Genomic DNA, 24,670 nt, shown 5'->3' on the forward strand with positions numbered 1-24,670 from the left:
TGATAAATTTCTTTCTCCTACGGTGAGTCCGGTCCACGGCCCGCCCTGGCTTTTAGTCAGGTTTAAAAAAATGTATTCCATACACTACAGTCACCACGGCACCCTATAGTTTCTCCTTTTTCTCCTAACCGTCGGTCGAATGACTGGGGGGCGGAGCCAGAGGGGGGGCTATATGGACAGCTCTTGCTGTGTGCTCTCTGCCATTTCCTGTAGGGGAAGAGAATATCCCACAAGTAAGGATGAAACCGTGGACCGGACACACAGTAGGAGAAAGAAATTTATCAGGTAAACATAAATTCTGTTTTTATCACATTTGGCGGCATGAAATATACCGAAATGGACCTAGATCAATACTTTGGGTTGTCTACTACACTACACTAAAGCTAAAATTAACCCTACAAGCTCCCTAAATAAACCCCTTCACTGCTGGGCATAATACAAGTGTGGTGCGCACCAGCATTTAGCGGCCTTCTAATTACCAAAAAGCAACACCAAAGCCATATATATCTGCTATTTCTGAACAAAGGGGATCCCAGACAAGCATTTACAACCATGTGTGCCATAATTGCACAAGCTGTTTCTAAATAATTTAGGTGAGAAACCTAAAGTTTGGGAAAAAGTGAACTTTTTTTTTATTTTATTGTATTTGGCAGTGAAATGGTGGCATGAAATATACCAAAATGGGCCTAGATCAATAATTTGGGTTGTCTGCTAAAAAAATATATACATGTCAAGGGATATTCATGGATTCCTGAGAGATATCAGTGTTCCAATGTAACTATCACTAATTTTGAAGGAAAAAAAATGGTTTGGAAATAGCAAAGTAATACTTGTATTTATTTCCCTATAACTTGCAAAAAAAGAAAAGAACGTGTAAACATTGGGTATTTCTAAACTCAGGACAAAATTTAGAAACTATTTAGCATGGGTGTTTTTTGGTGGTTGTAGATGTGTAACAGATTTTGGGAGTCAAAGTTAGAAAAAGTGTGTGTTTTTTCCATTTTGTCATCATATTTTATCATTTTTTTATTGTAAATAAGATATGATGAAAATAATGGTATGTTTAGAAAGTCCATTTAATGGCGAGAAAAACGGTATATAATATGTGTGGGTACAGTAAATGAGTAAGAGGAAAATTACAGCTAAACACAAACACCGCAGAAATGTAAAAATAGCCTTGGTCCCAAACGGTCAGAAAATTGAAAAGTGGTGTGGTCGCTAAGGGGTTAAGAAGCGGTGGTGTGATGACCATGGCTTCTTTACTGGTGACATGAGCGAGCTCTCTCAAAACTGAACCCCTTCTATTATTGACAGACATTTTTTTTTATAGTTAACGCACTTTGGCTTACTACCCCCCAATTTACCTAATTCTACTCTTTGCCGGGTATCACATTGTATCACAAATCTCAGCAATTAAATAAGAGTGATAACAGCTATCTTCATGTGCACTTAACTATTTATGTTCTGAGAATGGCACAAAGACTTCATCCTCCATTTTACTTATGCTGTTGCCACGGCCTCTTCCTGCTGGCCACCTAATTTTTAGTATCAACACAGCCATTTTTGGGCTGCAGTGCTATCTATATTTTCCTGTGTGATCCCATATATAGAGGAAATTCTAGAAGAAGAGGCACTTTCTCAGGGGGTGAGGATACATGCATGACAAACCCCTTACCAATTTTAGGGGGTCATTCTGTCCTTTCAAATAAGAGGCTGAATTTCACTCTTAAGATGTAGGTGATCATTGCAAAATTTAACACCACCTGCAACGAGAGCCAAGAGGTGAAGTGGGATATTCCTGTCTCCTCTCTTGTATGACTGAGGGGAACAAAGGAACCATCATCTGAAAGAAAAGAAGCCTCTTTTGTGAATGAGTGGTTACTTGTCCTCCTGAGATGCAAGTGATTACAGCGATTTTGATATCCTAATGCCTGCTAGGTTCTGACTTAGCTAGTCTTCAGCACCAGAGCCACTTGTAGGGCATGTTATCTGTTCTAGGACTTCATAGCACTGAGATAATCTCACCTGAACAGAGAGGTTTAGATCATTGGGTCCTTCATATGAATGTTGCATAGCACAGGACTCGACAAACCCAGGTGCCAGGGAGCCACTGGATCCTAATGTTTTTGGTTATTCTCAATATATCTATATACAAATACCACTGTTTGGCTCCTAAAAATTCTTAATGGCCCCTAAAGTTTAAATAGATTTGTGGGCCCCTGGCATAGCAGCTAATTTGACACTACTTAAAGTATCTTTGCTTAAAGTCTAATCTGTAACACGCTAATTGTCACTTAAAAACTTTGTTTAAAATATGTCTTCCAAATTGCCACCATCTTCTGACTTCATAACTTTTGTAAACACTGATACTGTTAAAATAATAATAATAAATTGAATATTGCTTATTGGTTCATAAGAAATGTGTATCCTTAATAAATTGTTGAATTATTTAGTTGGCCAAATTATTTGTAGAATATGAGCCTTCAAAACTCCAGAGGTCTCATCTTTAGAAACAATGACCTGTATAGTAAGCACATTACCTAACTGATTTATTGAATGTTACCATGTCAACAAAAAATATATATATATTTTTTTTATTATTTTTTAAGATAATGCTGAAAACTTAACATGGGAAATTCATTATAGTGAAAAGACATTTTTATTATAAGAACATCAGTCCTAAGCCTTCTTAAACTTGGAAACCTTTCCCATTAGATATAAAAATAAAAGATTAACAGCTGGTTTCCTTCCAAGTGGAAAGTTTGGCAGCCCTGCATACAAAGTTGTAGTGGAAATAGTTTGTGTTTTTGGAAATAGCGTGGGACATTATTACTCAAAGCACCTTGAAGAATGCCAACTCATGCTTAGAATGGAAAAATTATAACACGATTATCGAGTAAGAATTACATTATATGAATGTTTCTAGTCTTAATAGTAAGTTGGTGTTTACTTTTAGCACGGGTGACTGTATTAGTCATCAGGATGTGTCTGGACATAATGGTCTGCCAAATCTCACTGGTTTTCTGAGCCTTAGATCTTGCATGATCATATCATAGAGTCTATTTATTGAATATACCAGTTTACTATCTTAGCTTGTGGTCTGTCAGGCTCTGCAGATTTATCCTTTTTTTTTCTTCCGTCTTTCAAGTGCCGCATATTTAGCTAGTTTTTAATTTTCTGCAGCATAGCAACAGCCCTGTTGCTATGAGTAGTGGTGGAACAGTCGTCCCCTATGAGCTTCTCACAAACTTGTGGTTCAAGCACTTTAGCAGCCTATAAGTAATAACATCAGTAATTATTGCCGATGGTAATAACTCGAACTTGGTAGCGTCGGTATCCAATGACTACTGCTGTTATATGCGGCATCCTGCTTTGCACCCACTAATCCATTTTTTTATTGTGATTCATAAAACAGGTGTACTGTTGCTTGTAGTTATCATGCAGTTGTACTTAGGTCAACTAACCTCAAAGTGAAAGATGAAAAAAACAATACGCTTTATTGTATTAACCCCGTACTGCAATTGAACCCCAAACCTCACTTTTACAACACTCTAACTGCACTGTCCCGGTCCCCCCCTTCAATTGTCCCCAACTGCTCTGTACTGTTCCTTCTACTACTGCAGTACTGTTAACCCTAACAATACTGCCCCCACAACTGTTAACCTCCCCATCACAAATTAATATAAGGGCTCCTCTAACACATTATCCCGTGTGAAATGTGTAAGAGTGTTTTAGACATTGGTTTCCTCATATATACATGTACCTTCCACTTTGCTTTAAATAAAGTAATATTAACTGGTAACTTGTCACACTGTACTGATTAGTGGTCTCGTTGTTTTACTGTCTTGATTGTTCCACTACTCCTTAACCCCTTAATGACCACAGCACTTTTCCATTTTCTGTCCGTTTGGGACCAAGGCTATTTTTACATTTTTGCGGTGTTTGTGTTTAGCTGTAATTTTCTTCTTACTCATTTACTGTACCCACACATATTATATACCGTTTTTCTCGCCATTAAATGGACTTTCTAAAGATACCATTATTTTCATCATATCATATAATATACTATAAAAAAAATGATAAAATATGAGGAAAAATTGAAAAAAACACACTTTTTCTAACTTTGACCCCCAAAATCTGTTACATATCTAAAACCACCAAAAAACACCCATGCTAAATAGTTTCTAAATTTTGTCCTGAGTTTAGAAATACCCAATGTTTACATGTTCTTTGCTTTTTTTGCAAGTTATAGGGCCATAAATACAAGTAGCACTTTGCTATTTCCAAACCATTTTTTTCCAAAATTAGCGCTAGTTACATTAGAACACTAATATCTTTCAGGAATCCCTGAATATCCCTTGACATGTATATATTTTTTTTAGTATTGATCTAGGCCAATTTTGGTATATTTCATACCACCATTTCACCGCCAAATGCGATCAAATACAAAAAATCGTTCACTTTTTCACAAATTTTTTCACAAACTTTCGGTTTCTCACTGAAACTATTTACAAACAACTTGTGCAATTATGGCATAAATGGTTGTAAATTCTTCCCTGGGATCCCCTTTGTTCAGAAATAGCAGACATATATGGCTTTGGCGTTGCTTTTTGGTAATTAGAAGGCCGCTAAATGCAACTGCGCACCACAAGTGTATTATGCCCAGCAGTTAAGGGGTTAATTAGGGAGCTTTTAGGGAGCTTGTAGGGTTAATTTTAGCTTTAGTGTAGTGTAGTAGACAACCCCAAGTATTGATCTAGGCACATTTTGGTATATTTCATGCCACCATTTCAAATTAAAAAAAACGTAAAAGTTTTCACAATTTTAGGTTTCTCACTGAAATCATTTACAAACAGCTTGTGCAATTATGGCACAAATGGTTATAAATGCTTGTCTGGGATCCCCTTTGTTCAGAAATAGCAGACATATATGACTTTGGCGTTGCTTTCTGGTAATTAGAAGGCCGCTAAATCCTGCTGCGCCTCACACGTGTATTATGGCTAGCAGTGAAGGGGTTAATTAGGGAGTTTGTAGGGAGCTTGCAGGGTTAATTTTAGCTTTAGTGTAGAGATCAGCCTCCCATCTGACACATCCCACCCCCTGATCCCTCCCAAACAGCTCCCTTCCCTCCCCCACCCCATAATTGTCCCCGCCATCTTAAGTACTGGCAGAAAGTCTGCCAGTACTAAAATAAAAGGGGTTTTTTTTAAAAAAAAAAAAAAAAAAACCCACCACCTTGCTGATCGTTTTTTTTTTATATATATATATTTGACATTTTTTTAACATTTTTTATTTTCAAAATTTTCTGTAGTGTAGAGGTTCCCACCCGCTCCCTCCCCGTACACGCGCCCGCCCCCACCCTCCTGTGCATGCGTGCGCGCCCCCAGCCACCCCCGCCCACGATCCCGCCCCCCTTCACATAACCAGGGCCATCGATGGCCGCCTCCCGGTCCGGCTCCCACCCACCAACGCAGTAAGCCACCGATCTCCGGTGCAGAGAGGGCCACAGAGTGGCTCTCTCTGCACCGGAAGGCTTAAAAAGGTTATTGCAGGATGCCTCCATATCGAGGCATCACTGCAATAACCGGAAAGCATCTGGAAGCGAGCAGGATCGCTTCCAGCTGCTTTCCACACTGAGGACGTGCAGGGTACGTTCTCAGGCGTTAACTGCCTTTTTTTCTGAGGACGTACCCTGCACGTCCTCAGTCGTTAAGGGGTTAAAAGGACACTCAAGTCAAGATAAACTTTTATGATTATAATAAAGAGTATGAAATTTTAAGACACTTTCCAATTTACTTCCATTATCAAATTTTGTGCAGTTTTTTTAAATACACACTTTATGGGGAACAAGCTCCCACTGAGCATGTGCACAAGCTCACAGGGTATACATATACTAGTCTGTGATTGGCTGATGTCTGGCACATGATACAGGAGGCTAGATATTGGGAGAAAAAATAAATTTGCGCAACTTCTGAAACCTCGCACATCGGGTGAATCACATATACGGTGCCGGCAGATTATATACTGCCGTAAGTCAGATAAACTGGCGAGCTTCAGAAAAGTGCGGAAATACACATTTCCTTCTTAATATGAGGAGAGTCCACGGCTTTATTCCCTACTTGTGGGAAATACCGAACCTGGCTACCAGGAGAAGGCAAAGACACCCGAGCCAAAGGCTTAAATACCTCCCCCACTTCCCTCATATCCCAGTCATTCTTTGCCTTTCGTCACAGGAGGTTGGCAGAGAAGTGTCAGAAGATTCGGAGTAGTTCCTTATGAAGGGTATCTACCCTTTGAAATGGGACTGGAGTAGTAGTCTTGTCAGCCTCTCATTGAGAGCATTGACGAAAGTTAGAGTCTGGAGATGCAGGCAGAGTCTTTCTGCGAACCCATCCAGACTCGTATTAACAGCTCCTAAGCAATCAGTGTTGACGAGTTTCACTGTCTGCTTCCATCACTCAAGTCCATGTCAGGAGCGATGCTACAGGACTGTCAAACTTGAGAGGTTGTGTTGCTGTTCCACGGCATAGATTCCGGTAAGATTGTTTCATTTATTTATACACACATGATAACGCAAGAAGACAGGGTCACAGTTTGGCTCCTTTTATCTGTATGGAATCAAGGGTTAATATCTCCTGAGGGGGGATTATTGAACAGTGGGGATTAATCTCATACATTTTTATTTGATTTTACTGCGTTATGTGTAAGATGTTTTCTGAGGCTCATAGGCTGAGGTTGGAACATACAGATTATTTAGAGGCGCAGCTTTACAAGCTTGGTGCGCTTTTCCTTAGCGGAGGCGGTCCTAGATTGCGCACCATGTGACCGGGTGTGGTCATAGCTTCGCTTCCTACTCTCTGACCGTGCTGGTTCTCGGAGAGAAGCGGTTTTCTCTTTGTATTTTATTCTCTAAGTATTTTATTACGGTTGGTAATAATTAGTAAGATATATTAGTGGACCATACCACTCAATATAATAACTCAGATACATAAGAAACCAGCGCAGAAACAACTGCAGTATTGTTAAATACAATATATTATATGCAGAACAAACTACGGTGGTACTAAGTATTTTATTACGCTTGGCAATAATTAGTAAGATATTTTAGTGGACCATACCACTCAATATAATAACTAATTTATCTTCATATATAATCTTTACCCTGCTCAAGAATATGATACAAAGCCAAATATATTAGATGGTGACAAGATATTAATAAAACGTATAGCCCACTTGTTATTTCCTATCCCACATAGTGGAGACTGTTTATGGGATTATATTTATGGGATAAAGGCCATATAAGCATTAAACAGGTCACACTGTTACTCTTACATCTTACCAGCTCAAGATAGAGAATTTCTAATTTGTTTGTGTTCACCCAACTTTTAAGTGTTCAATAAAAGTTAAATTTTAAATAAATAAATTTTCTGCCTCTATGATCAGTCTGGGCAAAGAGTGCTACATGAGCATTTCTTTCTAGGGAATCTAATACCAATTGTTCAAAAAGTCAGAACCTAATGCTAGCACCACTCCTCTAGAGAGAATATTAAATTGATACTGATACACAAAGTATCTTATGAACACAATAGAGGGGGGCTTATGAACACAAATTAGAGGGGCTTGCCTTTATAGTGCCCTAGCTATTGTGTGTGTAGTATAGTTTTCTCTGTGTGCCTGGGTCTTAGGAGGTGAGTGCCCCAGCCATTGGGGGTATAAAGGTGCCGTTTTTTATATTTTATATAACGTTTGCTATTGCTATATTAGGACATAGCCCATAGCTATGGAGGACTCTGACATTTTAGAGGGTACTCCCTCTATACCTAAGGCTAATGCCTGTTTATATTGTGAGGGGGTTGAGGTATACCCCCTCTCAATTATGTTCCACATGTCTAGAAAAAGTGATTAGTCAAAAAAGGTTAACATGTTTGATACCACTGAGCCTTCCACCACTGACCCTGTCCCGTGTGGTGCGCACCCTGCTTTCATCTCCTAATACACATGCAGTTTCCCATAGCATACCTGATCCTCCATCTGGAGGAGGCCTTTTACCTCCAGACTTCACTGCACAGTTACAAATGGCAGCGTCTGCGGCCATTAGTGCTTTACCTCACCCTGCTAAGCGCAAACGAAAGGTCAAATATTGCTATCCTTCCCAGGGGACATCATCCAGTTTATTGGCTACAGCTGATAGACGGTTATCTGATGATGAAGTTCTTTCTGATACTTCAGAGTGTGAACTTTCTGGGTCTGAATCGGCTGCCTCTACGCCTCCTATTGCGGAGGAACCAGATTTTAGATTTAGGATGGAGCACTTGCGCTTTCTTTTAAAGGAAGTTCTGTCTACCTTAGAGGTTCCAGAGGCCAAACTACCTGAAGAACCTTTCATTCCTAAACTGGTCAGAGTTTACGAAGACAGGGTTGTTCCTCAAACTTGTTTCCCTGTTCCTGTAAAGATGGCAAACATTATTAAGAACGAATGGGAGAGGATTGGTTCTACCTTCACCCCTTCTGCCTTTAAGAAACTGTTCCCAGTTCCGGACTCTCAATTGGAGTTGTGGGGTGTCTCCACGCTGGCAAAACGCACTACTATCCCACTGGAGGATAGTTTGTTGTTCAAAGAGCCCATGGATAAAAAGATGGAAACTCTGTTAAGAAAGATGTTTCAACATTCTAGATATTTATTTCAACCAGTGGCGGCAGTTTCCGCAGTTGCGGGAGCGGCTACCTACTGGTGTGACTTCTTATCGAAATTGATCGAGGTGGAAGGTCCCCTCAATATTATTCTTGATAGAATTAAGGTTTTAAGGGTCGCTATTTTTTTTATTTGTGATGCAAATATGCAAATTATTTGTTTAAATGCTAAAACTGCTGGGTTTTCTATTCAGACCCGCCGGGCTCTCTTGCTGAAGTCCTGGTCTGCAGGCTTGACTTCCAAGTCCAGACTCCTTTGCCTTCCATTCAAGGGCAAGATTTTGTTTGGTCCATGCCTGGACTCCATTATTTCCACGGTTACAGGGGGCAAGGGTGCCTTCCTACCACAAGATAAAAAGAACAGATCTAAGGGACAACCTAAAAATTTTCGTTCTGAAAAATCCCAGCGCCAGCAATCCTCCGCTTAGACCGAGCAACCTAAGACTTGGAGGCCGGCTCAGTCCTGGAATAAGTCCAAGCAGAACAAGAAGCCTGCTGAGACTAAATAATCAAGAAGGGGTCTCCCCGATCCGTCTATGGATCAGGTAGGGGGCAGACTCTCGCTCTTCTTAGAAGCTTGGTTTAGGGATGTACAGGATCCTTTGGTCCTGGAGGTCATTGGTCAGGGTTACAGAATTGGGTTCAAATCTCTTCCATCCAAGGGCAGATTCCTTCTCTCAAATCTGTCATCAATACCAGAGAAGAAGAATGCCTCTCTGGTGTGCGTTCGGGATCTATCTTCCTTAGGAGTCGTTATCCCGGGTCCCTAAGAGAAATAAGGCTTGGGATACTACTCAAACCTTTTCGTGGTCCCAAAAAAGGAGAGAACTTTCCGCCCAATTCTGGACCTAAAGTGCTTAAACAAGTTTCTGAACGTCCCCTCGTTCAAGATGGAGACGATAAGGTCTATCCTTCCTTTAGTCCAGAAGGGACAGTTCATGACCACTATAGATCGGAAGGATGCTTACATTCATGTCCCAATCCACAGGGAACACTTTCAGTTTCTAAGGTTTGCCTTCCTGGTCCAGCACTTCCAGTTTATTGCTCTTCCGTTTGACTAGCTACTGCCCCAAGATTTTTACAAAAGTTCTGGGGGCTCTCTTGGCCGTGGCCAGAACCCAGGACATTGCAGTAGCACCTTATATGGACGATATCCTGGTACAAGCACCATCCTTTTGTCTATCAGAAGAACATTCAGAATCTCTTCTCTCTCTCTCTCTTCTTCGATCCCATGGATGGAAGATAAACTTGGAAAAGAGTTATCTTATTCCAAGCACCAGGGTAGAATTCCTTGGCACTATAATAGACTCACTAGTTATGAGGATTTTTCTTTCAGACCAGAGATGCTGCAAGCTGGCTTCGGCATGTCTTGCCCTCCTGACCTCCTCAAGGCCCTCTGTGGCGCAGTGCATGGAGGTGATTGGTCTCATGGTGTCCAGCATGGACATAATTCCCTTTGCCAGGTTCCGTCTCAGACCGTTACAACTGTACATGCTGAGACAGTGGAACGGCAATTCAGATCAGTCTCAATAGATCTCTCTGGACAACCAGTCGAGAGAATCGCTTTCTTGGTGGCTTTGTCCAGATCACCTATCCCGAGGGACATCCTTTTTAAGACCATCCTGGGAGATTGTGATTACAGATGCAAATCTCTCAGGATGGGGAGCAGTTTGGGGAGCCAAGAAGGCTCAGGGCCTTTGGTCTCGGGAGAAGAGCTCTCTTCTGATCAACATTCTGCAACTTCAAGCGATCTTCTATACTCTGAAGGCTTGGCCCCGTCTGGGTTTGTCCCAGTTTATCAGATTCCAATCAGACAATATCACCTTGGTGGCTTACATCAACCACCAGGGAGAACGAGGAGCTCCCTAGCAATGAGGGAGGTATCTCAGATTCTGGAGTGGCGGAGGCCCACAACTGTTCGCTGTCAGTGATCCACATTCCGGGTATGGACAACTGGGAAGTGGATTTTCTTAGCAGACAATCCTTTCATCCGGGGGAATGGTGTTTGTGGAGATATGCAACAGGTGGGGGGCTCCAGAGATGGATCTCATGGCGTCCCGTCTCAATACCAAGCTACCCAGGTATGGGTCGAGATCCAGGAAACCTCAGGCGGAGCTAATAGATGCATTAGTGGTTCCTTGGAGGTTCAGTCTCATATACCTTTTTCCGCCATTACCTCTCCTTCCTCGAGTAGTGGTCTGCATCAAGCAGGAGCGGGCATCAGTGATACTGATTGCTCTATCGTGGCCGCGAAGGATGTGGTTTGCGGATCTAGTGGGGAAGTCGTCATCTCCTCCATGGAAGTTACCTTGTCGCAGGGATCTGCTGGAACAAGGTCATTTTGTTCATAAAAATCTAGATTCTCTGAGGCTGACTGCGTGAAGATTGAACGCTTAGACATAGCCAAGAGAGTTTTCTCTGGGAGAGTTATTGATACTCTCTTTCAAGCTCGTAAGCCAGTTACTCGTCGCATCTATCATTAGGTGTGGATGACCTACTTATTCTGGTGTGAAGAGCGTGGATTCCCCTGGCATAAGATCAGGGTTTCCAGGATTCTTTCCTTTCTCCAGGATGGTCTGGAGAAGGGCCTTTCTGCTAGCTAGACCGAGCAACCTAAGACTTGGAGGCCGGCTCAGTCCTGGAATAAGTCCAAGCAGAACAATGAAGCCTGCTGAGACTAAATAATCAAGAAGGGGTCTCCCCGATCCGTCTATGGATCAGGTAGGGGGCAGACTCTCGCTCTTCTTAGAAGCTTGGTTTAGGGATGTGCAGGATCCTTTGGTCCTGGAGGTCATTGGTCAGGGTTACAGAATTGGGTTCAAATCTCTTCCATCCAAGGGCAGATTCCTTCTCTCAAATCTGTCATCAATACCAGAGAAGAAGAATGCCTCTCTGGTGTGCGTTCGGGATCTATCTTCCTTAGGAGTCGTTATCCCGGGTCCCTAAGAGAAATAAGGCTTCGGATACTACTCAAACCTTTTCGTGGTCCCAAAAAAGGAGAGAACTTTCCGCCCAATTCTGGACCTAAAGTGCTTAAACAAGTTTCTGAACGTCCCCTCGTTCAAGATGGAGACGATAAGGTCTATCCTTCCTTTAGTCCAGAAGGGACAGTTCATGACCACTATAGATCGGAAGGATGCTTACATTCATGTCCCAATCCACAGGGAACACTTTCAGTTTCTAAGGTTTGCCTTCCTGGTCCAGCACTTCCAGTTTATTGCTCTTCCGTTTGACTAGCTACTGCCCCAAGATTTTTACAAAAGTTCTGGGGGCTCTCTTGGCCGTGGCCAGAACCCAGGACATTGCAGTAGCACCTTATATGGACGATATCCTGGTACAAGCACCATCCTTTTGTCTATCAGAAGAACATTCAGAATCTCTTCTCTCTCTCTCTCTTCTTCGATCCCATGGATGGAAGATAAACTTGGAAAAGAGTTATCTTATTCCAAGCACCAGGGTAGAATTCCTTGGCACTATAATAGACTCACTAGTTATGAGGATTTTTCTTTCAGACCAGAGATGCTGCAAGCTGGCTTCGGCATGTCTTGCCTTCCTGACCTCCTCAAGGCCCTCTGTGGCGCAGTGCATGGAGGTGATTGGTCTCATGGTGTCCAGCATGGACATAATTCCCTTTGCCAGGTTCCGTCTCAGACCGTTACAACTGTACATGCTGAGACAGTGGAACGGCAATTCAGATCAGTCTCAATAGATCTCTCTGGACAACCAGTCGAGAGAATCGCTTTCTTGGTGGCTTTGTCCAGATCACCTGTCCCGAGGGACATCCTTTTTAAGACCATCCTGGGAGATTGTGATTACAGATGCAAATCTCTCAGGATGGGGAGCAGTTTAGGGAGCCAAGAAGGCTCAGGGCCTTTGGTCTCGGGAGAAGAGCTCTCTTCTGATCAACATTCTGCAACTTCAAGCGATCTTCTATACTCTGAAGGCTTGGCCCCGTCTGGGTTTGTCCCAGTTTATCAGATTCCAATCAGACAATATCACCTTGGTGGCTTACATCAACCACCAGGGAGAACGAGGAGCTCCCTAGCAATGAGGGAGGTATCTCAGATTCTGGAGTGGCGGAGGCCCACAACTGTTCGCTGTCAGTGATCCACATTCCGGGTATGGACAACTGGGAAGTGGATTTTCTTAGCAGACAATCCTTTCATCCGGGGGAATGGTGTTTGTGGAGATATGCAACAGGTGGGGGGCTCCAGAGATGGATCTCATGGCGTCCCGTCTCAATACCAAGCTACCCAGGTATGGGTCGAGATCCAGGAAACCTCAGGCGGAGCTAATAGATGCATTAGTGGTTCCTTGGAGGTTCAGTCTCATATACCTTTTTCCGCCATTACCTCTCCTTCCTCGAGTAGTGGTCTGCATCAAGCAGGAGCGGGCATCAGTGATACTGATTGCTCTATCGTGGCCGCGAAGGATGTGGTTTGCGGATCTAGTGGGGAAGTCGTCATCTCCTCCATGGAAGTTACCTTGTCGCAGGGATCTGCTGGAACAAGGTCATTTTGTTCATAAAAATCTAGATTCTCTGAGGCTGACTGCGTGAAGATTGAACGCTTAGACATAGCCAAGAGAGTTTTCTCTGGGAGAGTTATTGATACTCTCTTTCAAGCTCGTAAGCCAGTTACTCGTCGCATCTATCATTAGGTGTGGATGACCTACTTATTCTGGTGTGAAGAGCGTGGATTCCCCTGGCATAAGGTCAGGGTTTCCAGGATTCTTTCCTTTCTCCAGGATGGTCTGGAGAAGGGCCTTTCTGCTAGCTCCTTTAAGGGACAGATTTCGACCCTGTCTGTTTTACTGCACAAGAGGCTCGCTGAGCTTCCAGATGTTCAGTCTTTTGTTCAGTCTCTGGCTAGAATCAGGCCAGTGTTTAGATCTAGCGCTCCTTCTTGGAGTTTAAATCTTGTTCTTAAAGTTTTGCAGAAGGCTCCGTTTGAGCCTATGCATGAAGTTGACATTAAATTACTGTCTTGGAAGGTTTTTTTTCTACTGTCTATTGCTTCGGCGCGCAGAGTCTCTGAAATGGCTGCCTTGCAATGTGAGCCTTCTTACCTAGTATTTCATGCTGATAAGGCTGTTCTTCGTACTGGGTTAGGTTTTCTTCCCAAGGTCTTTTCAGATGGCAACATCAATCAGGAGATTGTGGTTCCTTCCTTGTGTCCTAATCCTTCCTCTTCGAAAGAACGGTTACTTCATAATTTGGATGTGGTTCAGGCCTTGAAGTTCTATCTTCATGCTACGAAGGAGTTTAGACAGACTTCGTCTTTGTTTGGTGTCTATTCTGGGAAGCGTAGGGGGCAGAAGGCCTCGTCCACGTCCTTATCTTTTTTTGTTGAGGAGCATTATTCGCTTAGCTTATGAGACAGCGGGACATAAGCCTCCTCAGAGGATTTAGGCTCATTCAGCTAGAGCTGTGGCTTCCTCTTGGGCCTTTAAGAATGAGGCCTCTATGGATCAGATTTGTAGGGCGGCTACCTGGTCCTCCTTACATACCTTTTCTAAATTTTACAAGTTTGACATTTTTGCTTCGGGTGAAACAGCTTTTGGGAGCCCTCAGAATAGGGTCTGCCTTCTTTTTCGCCCTCCCGTTCATTCAGTGTCCTCTGGAGCTTGGGTATATGTTACCCACAAGTAAGGAATGAAACCGTAGACTCTCCTCATATTAAAAAGGAAAACATATATTATGCTTACCAGATCCTTTCCTTCTGTATGAGGGGAGTCCATGGCCCCGCCCGTATTCTCCGAAGGGCGGACCTAAATTTTGTTTTGTTCTTCTGGCACCATTTATACCCTGATATTTATCCCACTGTTTCTTATTCCCTTGGCAGAATGACTGGGATATAAGGGAAGTGGGGGAGGTATTTAAGCCTTTGGCTGGGGTGTCTTTGCCTCCTCCTGGTGGCCAGGTTCTGTATTTGCCACAAGTAAGGAATGAATCCGTGGACTCTCCTCATACAGAAGAAAAGGAAATTATCTGGTAAGCATAATTTATGTTTTCTGGAGTCGCCAGTGACTTACGGCAGTTTATGAACTGCCGCCGCCTAAGAGAAAAAAAAAAAATGTTTTAAACACCCGTAAAAATCTAACCCACCTCAAAAAAATGAACCAGATACATCAAAATTCCTATATCCGCCATCCCACAAAATCGCAACTAATATTTTTTTTTATTAACCTCTAAACCGCCATCCCCGCACAACGCAATCTACCTATTTAAACTATTAACCCCTAATCCGCCAACCCCCACATCACAAAGCACATAATACATTTATTAACCCCTAATCCTCCATCCCCCCATTTCACAAAGTACCTAATAAATGTATTAACCCCTAATCTGCCATCCCCGCACAACGCAATCCACCCAATTAACCTATTAACCCCTAAATCGTCAACCCCCCACAACGCAAAATATCAATATAATCACTAAGCCCCCTAACCTAACAGCCCCTAAATTAAACCCAATTAGCTACAATTACATAAAATAAAAAAGACTACCTTTAAAATTCACTAAATATTATGAAAATCAAAAATCCTAACGCCGTATATGTGATCGCTAGATTTGCAAAATAATTGGCGACACTGGCTTTTGCGGGGCGACACCGAATATGTGATCGGGCCCCAGGTGTCTTTTTACTATGCATTTGTCAATTATGCAATTCTACTGCATTTAGTGGTTCTTTAAATGAAAACCTGAATATTGGTCAATAGACATTTAATTAACTGCATAAGACAGGTGCTTGCTACTTGGACAGATGGCCTCAATTGAATTGGTTTGTACTCTCTCATGACTGACTGTTTCACAGATGCAATGTATCATCTATGTACATTCATTTTAGCAAATATGTCACTGGGAAGGTTTTGTAATTAACATTTATTTGAAGCATCTGGATAGAATGTAAAATGTTTTCCTTGTACATTTTCAGTTAAAAATACATGAAACCCAAACATTTCCTTTCATGATTCAGGTAGAGAATACAATTTTAAACAACATTCCAATTTACTTCTAGTATCTCATTTGCTCCCCCCGCCCCCCTCCTTGGTATTATACAGCATATCCTATTAGAGGACACACACATACATACACACCCACACGCATACATATATTTACACACACATACATATTTACACACACACATACATACACATTCCTACACACATACACATTTACAAATATTTACACACACATACATATTTATACACACTCCTACACACATATTTACACACCCATTCACATTTATACACATACAACACACTCCTACACACGTATTTACACACATACACATTTATACACACATGTACATACACACTCCTACACACGTATTTACACACACTTACACACTCCTACACACGTATTTACACACCCATTCACATTTATACACATACACCACACTCCTACAAACGTATTTACACACGTATACATTTATACACACGTACATACACACTCCTACACACGTATTTACACACATACACATTTATACACATACACACGTATTTACACACATACACATTTATACACACACGTACAAACACACTCCTACACACGTATTTACACACCCATTCACATTTATACACATACAACACACTCCTCCACACGTATTTACACACATACACATTTATACACACACGTACATACACACTCCTATACACGTATTTACACACACATACACATTTATACACATACATACAACACACTCCTACACACGTATTTACACACACAAACACATTTATACACATACACACTCCTACACACGTATTTACACACACATACACATTTATACACACACACTCCTACACACATATTTACACACCCATTCACATTTATACACATACAACACACTCCTACAAACGTATTTACACACATATACATTTATACACACACGTACATACACACTCCTACACACGTATTTACACACATACACATTTATACACACACGTACAAACACACTCCTACACACGTATTTACACACCCATTCACATTTATACACATACAACACACTCCTACACACGTATTTACACACATACACATTTATACACACACGTACATACACACTCCTACACACGTATTTACACACTCATACACATTTATACACATACATACAACACACTCCTACACACGTATTTACACACACATACACATTTATACACACACGTACATACACATTTATACACACACGTACATACACACTCCTACACACGTATTTACACACACATACACATTTATACACACACACATACACACTCCTACACATGTATTTACACACCCATTCACATTTCTACACATACAACACACTCCTACAAACGTATTTACACACATACACATTTATACACACACATACACACGTATTTACATACATACACATTTATACACACATACACATTTATACACACACGTACAAACACACTCCTACACACGTATTTACACACCCATTCACATTTATACACACACACATACACACTCCTACACATGTATTTACACACACATACACATTTATACACATACACACTCCTACACACATATTTACACACACATACACATTTATACACACACGTACATACACACTCCTACACATGTATTTACACACCCATTCACATTTATACACACACACATTCACACTCCTATGCACGTATTTACACACACATACACGTTTATACACACACATACACACTCCTACACACGTATTTACATACACATTTATACGCACACGTACAAACACACTCCTACACACGTATTTACACACACATACACATTTATACACACACGTACATATACACTCCTACACATGTATTTACACACACATACACATTTATACACACGTACACACACATTCCTACACACGTATTTACACACACATACACATTTATACACACGTACACACACACTCCTACACACGTATTTACACACACATACACATTTATACACATACACACTCCTACACACGTATTTACACACACATACACATTTATACACATACACACTCCTACACACGTATTTACACACACATACACATTTATACACATACACACTCCTACACACGTATTTACACACACATACACATTTATACACATACACACTCCTACACACGTATTTACACACACATACACATTTATAGACACACACAAACACACATTCATTCACATACACACATGCACGTTTATAACCACAAAAACTTAAACATTCTGTATATAATATTATATTGTACTTCTGTCTGCCTCGTACCAACACAACCCCTTCCCAGTAACTTATATACAGAAATATAGCAATTATGTCCCTTTAAGATTGCACAAGAGCTCTGGCAATCACTCAGGACATGCAAGTTTGGTGCTTTATTATCCCTGCCACCTCAGGGAAGGCTCATGTGAACCTGTTGAAGAGAAAACTTGCAAAATGACAGGATATTTTTTCTGTTTTTCACATTTAATACATTATCACCTTCATAAAGCCTAACAAAAACCAAACATATATTTATATTTTTATATATATATATATATATATATATATAATGTGTACATATATTTTGCAGAACTCAGTGCAAATCACTTTATAGAGAAGCTATGAAAGCTAATATAAACCCATAACACAAATATTTAAAAAGTCAGACTTTTAAATAAATGCAAAGTGCTTCTGTGTCACTGACTCAGTACATTATTTTTCTCATTAAGGAGGCATTATAAATATATATTTGTTCAGGATATTAAACAGAAATCTGTGTATTTTCTCTTTGATCCCACTTACGTAACTAACATGTTTGTAATGCAATATATCACATGTGGCTGCTGATTTAACCCCATAAAACTCACAGAGCTGCCTTTGTGCCTCGCTCGCACTTAACCAATTCACACTTAACCCTTTAAGGACACAGCTTTCAGTTTGCTCAATTGTTTTATGACGGAAAAATTCTGTCATATGTCCTTAAGAGTTTAACCAACTCACAAGCAGCGTGCTATATAAACAGATAAATCATGTGACTATGGGAAAATCACATGGTGTTTAGCTGGATGGGAACTAGCTGCTAATTGCTAATTTCACAATATGGTAACCCCCCAAAAAATGCTTTTTGCATTTTAAAAACCACTTAGTGGGGCGAGGGGGCAATGCGGGATTGAAGGCATGCTTATCGGGAGAGACCCCTAAAATTGGACTCTCCCATTCAAACCGGGACAGTTGGGAGGTATGTAAAAATGTGGCCTCTTAGGGAGGCCTGACCACAGGTTTGAAAACCCCTGATCTAGAACATTCATGTAAGAATTCAAAAAATATATTTTTAAAATTTCGGAAGAACAAAAAAGAACCAAAATGTACAGAGTTCACAGTCATTGTTAGGAATCATATGCTTTTGTAACAATATGATGAATCAGAAATGGTTCTTATTTTTAAATCATAGCCAATAAATATCCAACAACAAATTTGTTGATTTGTTAATTTTATTATTTATTATCTTTTGGACTCTTGTTAGTCTTATTTTAGCTTTATATACACTGTATTGAACATTATTGACATTTTGTTTTATATACTGTCATTTAATTTCGAAATGTATTATATTATTTTTCTGTTTCTTTTTTTCTTTTGGAAAATGTAATTAAAAATAATTTATACACTGTATGTATGTGTGTGTATATGTGTGTGTGTATATATATATATATATATATATATATATATATATATATATATATATATATATATGTGTGTGTGTGTGTGTATGTGTGTGTATATGTATGTGTGTGTATATATGTATGTGTATGTGTGTGTATATATGTAATGTGTGTGTATATGTATATGTGTGTATATGTTTGTGTGTGGTGTGTGTGTATATGTATTTGTGTGTATATGTGTGTGTATATGTTTGTGTGCGTGTGTGTATATGTATATGTGTGTGTATATGTTTATGTGTGTATGTGTATGTATATTTATATGTTTATGTGTGTATATGTTTGTGTGTATGTATGTTATTATTCAGTATTAACTTTTCTCCAACATAGGTGTGTCCGGTCCACGGCGTCATCCTTACTTGTGGGATATTCTCTTCCCCAACAGGAAATGGCAAAGAGCCCAGCAAAGCTGGTCACATGATCCCTCCTAGGCTCCGCCTACCCCAGTCATTCTCTTTGCCGTTGTACAGGCAACATCTCCACGGAGATGGCTTAGAGTTTTTTAGTGTTTAACTGTAGTTTTTTATTATTCAATCAAGAGTTTGTTATTTTGAAATAGTGGTGGTATGTACTATTTACTCAGAAACAGAAAAGAGATGAAGATTTCTGTTTGTATGAGGAAAATGATTTTAGCAACCGTAACTAAAATCCATGGCTGTTCCACACAGGACTGTTGAGAGCAATTAACTTCAGTTGGGGGAACAGTGTGCAGTCTCTTGCTGCTTGAGGTATGACACATTCTAACAAGACGATGTAATGCTGGAAGCTGTCATTTTCCCTATGGGATCCGGTAAGCCATGTTTATTACGATCGTAAATAAGGGCTTCACAAGGGCTTATTAAGACTGTAGACTTTTCTGGGCTAAATCGATTCATTATTAACACATATTTAGCCTTGAGGAATCATTTTATCTGGGTATTTTGATATAATAATATCGGCAGGCACTGTATTAGACACCTTATTTCTTAGGGGCTTTCCCAAAGCATAAGCAGAGCCTCATTTTCGCGCCGGTGTGGCGCACTTGTTTTTGAGAGGCATGGCATGCAGTCGCATGTGAGAGGAGCTCTGATACTTAGAAAAGACTTTCTGAAGGCGTCATTTGGTATCGTATTCCCCTTTGGGTTTGGTTGGGTCTCAGCAAAGCAGATACCAGGGACTGTAAAGGGGTTAAAGCTTTAAAACGGCTCCGGTTCCGTTATTTTAAGGGTTAAAGCTTCCAAATTTGGTGTGCAATATTTTTAAGGCTTTAAGACACTGTGGTGAAAATTTGGTGAATTTTGAACAATTCCTTCATGTTTTTTCGCAATTGCAGTAATAAAGTGTGTTCAGTTTAAAATTTAAAGTGACAGTAACGGTTTTATTTTAAAACGTTTTTTGTACTTTCTTATCAAGTTTATGCCTGTTTAACATGTCTGAACTACCAGATAGACTGTGTTCTGAATGTGGGGAAGCCAGAATTCCTATTCATTTAAATAAATGTGATTTATGTGATAATGACAATGATGCCCAAGATGATTCCTCAAGTGAGGGGAGTAAGCATGGTACTGCATCATTCCCTCCTTCGTCTACACGAGTCTTGCCCACTCAGGAGGCCCCTAGTACATCTAGCGCGCCAATACTCCTTACTATGCAACAATTAACGGCTGTAATGGATAATTCTGTCAAAAACATTTTAGCCAAAATGAACCCTTGTCAGCGTAAGCGTGGCTGCTCTGTTTTAGTTACTGAAGAGCATGACGACGCTGATATTAATATCTCTGAAGGGCCCCTAACCCAATCTGAGGGGGCCAGGGAGGTTTTGTCTGAGGGAGAAATTACTGATTCAGGGAACATTTCTCATCAGGCTGAACCTGATGTGATTACATTTAAATTTAAGTTGGAACATCTCCGCATTTTGCTTAAGGAGGTATTATCCACTCTGGATGATTGTGAAAAGTTGGTCATCCCAGAGAAACTATGTAAAATGGACAAGTTCCTAGAGGTGCCGGGGCTCCCAGAAGCTTTTCCTATACCCAAGCGGGTGGCGGACATTGTTAATAAAGAATGGGAAAGGCCCGGTATTCCTTTCGTCCCTCCCCCCATATTTAAAAAATTGTTTCCTATGGTCGACCCCAGAAAGGACTTATGGCAGTCAGTCCCCAAGGTCGAGGGAGCGGTTTCTACTTTAAACAAACGCACCACTATACCCATAGAGGATAGTTGTGCTTTCAAAGATCCTATGGATAAAAAATTAGAAGGTTTGCTTAAAAAGATGTTTGTTCAGCAGGGTTACCTTCTACAACCCATTTCATGCATTGTCCCTGTCACTACAGCCGCATATTTCTGGTTTGATGAACTGATAAAGGCGCTCGATAGTGATTCTCCTCCTTATGAGGAGATTATGGACAGAATCAATGCTCTCAAATTGGCTAATTCTTTCACTCTAGACGCCACTTTGCAATTGGCTAGGTTAGCGGCTAAGAATTCTGGGTTTGCTATTGTGGCGCGCAGAGCGCTTTGGTTGAAATCTTGGTCGGCTGATGCGTCTTCCAAGAACAAGCTACTAAACATTCCTTTCAAGGGGAAAACGCTGTTTGGCCCTGACTTGAAAGAGATTATCTCTGATATCACTGGGGGTAAGGGCCACGCCCTTCCTCAGGATCGGCCTTTCAAGGCAAAAAATAGACCTAATTTTCGTCCCTTTCGTAAAAACGGACCAGCCCAAAGTGCTACGTCCTCTAAGCAAGAGGGTAATACTTCTCAAGCCAAGCCAGCTTGGAGACCAATGCAAGGCTGGAACAAGGGAAAGCAGGCCAAGAAACCTGCCACGGCTACCAAGACAGCATGAAATATTGGCCCCCGATCCGGGACCGGATCTGGTGGGGGGCAGACTCTCTCTCTTCGCTCAGGCTTGGGCAAGAGATGTTCTGGATCCTTGGGCGCTAGAAATAGTCTCCCAGGGTTATCTTCTGGAATTCAAGGGACTTCCCCCAAGGGGGAGGTTCCACAGGTCTCAGTTGTCTTCAGACCACATAAAAAGACAGGCGTTCTTACATTGTGTAGAAGACCTGTTAAAAATGGGAGTGATTCATCCTGTTCCATTAAGAGAACAAGGGATGGGGTTCTACTCCAATCTGTTCATAGTTCCCAAGAAAGAGGGAACGTTCAGACCAATCTTAGATCTCAAGATCTTAAACAAATTTCTCAAGGTTCCATCGTTCAAGATGGAAACCATTCGAACTATCCTTCCTTCCATTCAGGAAGGTCAATTCATGACCACGGTGGATTTAAAGGATGCGTATCTACATATTCCTATCCACAAGGAACATCATCGGTTCCTAAGGTTTGCATTCCTGGACAAACATTACCAGTTTGTGGCGCTTCCTTTCGGATTAGCCACTGCTCCAAGGATTTTCACAAAGGTACTAGGGTCCCTTCTAGCGGTGCTAAGACCAAGGGGCATTGCAGTAGTACCTTACCTGGACGACATTCTGATTCAAGCGTCGTCCCTCCCTCAAGCAAAGGCTCACACGGACATCGTCCTGGCCTTTCTCAGATCTCACGGCTGGAAAGTGAACGTGGAAAAGAGTTCTCTATCCCCGTCAACAAGGGTTCCCTTCTTGGGAACAATTATAGACTCCTCAGAAATGAGGATTTTTCTAACAGAGGCCAGAAAAACAAAACTTCTGGACTCTTGTCGGATACTTCATTCCGTTCCTCTTCCTTCCGTAGCTCAGTGCATGGAAGTGATCGGGTTGATGGTAGCGGCAATGGACATAGTTCCTTTTGCGCGCATTCATCTAAGACCATTACAACTGTGCATGCTCAGTCAGTGGAATGGGGACTATACAGACTTGTCTCCAAAGATACAAGTAAATCAGAGGACCAGAGACTCACTCCGTTGGTGGCTGTCCCTGGACAACCTGTCACAAGGGATGACATTCCGCAGACCAGAGTGGGTCATTGTCACGACCGACGCCAGTCTGATGGGCTGGGGCGCGGTCTGGGGATCCCTGAAAGCTCAGGGTCTTTGGTCTCGGGAAGAATCTCTTCTACCGATAAATATTCTGGAACTGAGAGCGATATTCAATGCTCTCAAGGCTTGGCCTCAGCTAGCGAGGACCAAGTTCATACGGTTTCAATCAGACAACATGACGACTGTTGCGTACATCAACCATCAGGGGGGAACAAGGAGTTCCCTAGCGATGGAAGAAGTGACCAAGATTATTCTATGGGCGGAGTCTCACTCCTGCCACCTGTCTGCTATCCACATCCCAGGAGTGGAAAATTGGGAAGCGGATTTTCTGAGTCGTCAGACATTGCATCCGGGGGAGTGGGAACTCCATCCGGAAATCTTTGCCCAAGTCACTCAGCTGTGGGGCATTCCAGACATGGATCTAATGGCCTCTCGTCAGAACTTCAAAGTTCCCTGCTACGGGTCCAGATCCAGGGATCCCAAGGCGGCTCTAGTGGATGCACTAGTAGCACCTTGGACCTTCAAACTAGCTTATGTGTTCCCGCCGTTTCCTCTCATCCCCAGGCTGGTAGCCAGGATCAATCAGGAGAGGGCGTTGGTGATATTGATAGCTCCTGCGTGGCCACGCAGGACTTGGTATGCAGATCTGGTGAATATGTCATCGGCTCCACCTTGGAAGCTACCTTTGAGACGAGACCTTCTTGTTCAGGGTCCGTTCGAACATCCGAATCTGGTTTCACTCCAGCTGACTGCTTGGAGATTGAACGCTTGATTTTATCGAAGCGAGGATTCTCTGATTCTGTTATCGATACTCTTGTTCAGGCCAGAAAGCCTGTAACTCGAAAGATTTACCACAAGATTTGGAAAAAATATATCTGTTGGTGTGAATCTAAGGGATTCCCTTGGGACAAGGTTAAGATTCCTAGGATTCTATCCTTCCTTCAAGAAGGATTGGAAAAAGGATTATCTGCTAGTTCCCTGAAGGGACAGATTTCCGCCTTGTCGGTGTTACTTCACAAAAAACTGGCAACTGTGCCAGATGTCCAAGCCTTTGTTCAGGCTCTGGTTAGAATCAAGCCTGTTTACAAACCTTTGACTCCTCCTTGGAGTCTCAATTTAGTTCTTTCAGTTCTTCAGGGGGTTCCGTTTGAACCCTTGCATTCCGTTGATATTAAGTTATTATCTTGGAAAGTTTTGTTTTTGGTTGCAATTTCTTCTGCTAGAAGAGTTTCAGAATTATCTGCTCTGCAGTGTTCTCCTCCTTATCTGGTGTTCCATGCAGATAAGGTGGTTTTGCGTACTAAACCTGGTTTTCTTCCGAAAGTTGTTTCTAACAAAAACATTAACCAGGAGATTATCGTACCT

The 24,670-nt window shown here is 41.5% G+C and overlaps 1 protein-coding gene across 3 annotated transcripts in view; it reads left to right on the forward strand.

Annotated features, from left to right (window-relative positions):
- Nucleotides 1-24,670, forward strand: part of MAP3K5 (mitogen-activated protein kinase kinase kinase 5) — a 690,524-nt gene that overhangs the window by 459,972 nt on the left and 205,882 nt on the right. The gene's annotated exons all lie outside the window — the stretch shown is intronic.

The sequence above is a fragment of the Bombina bombina genome, chromosome 4 (assembly GCF_027579735.1).
Source record: "Bombina bombina isolate aBomBom1 chromosome 4, aBomBom1.pri, whole genome shotgun sequence".
In the NCBI taxonomy this organism is placed as follows: domain Eukaryota; kingdom Metazoa; phylum Chordata; class Amphibia; order Anura; family Bombinatoridae; genus Bombina; species Bombina bombina.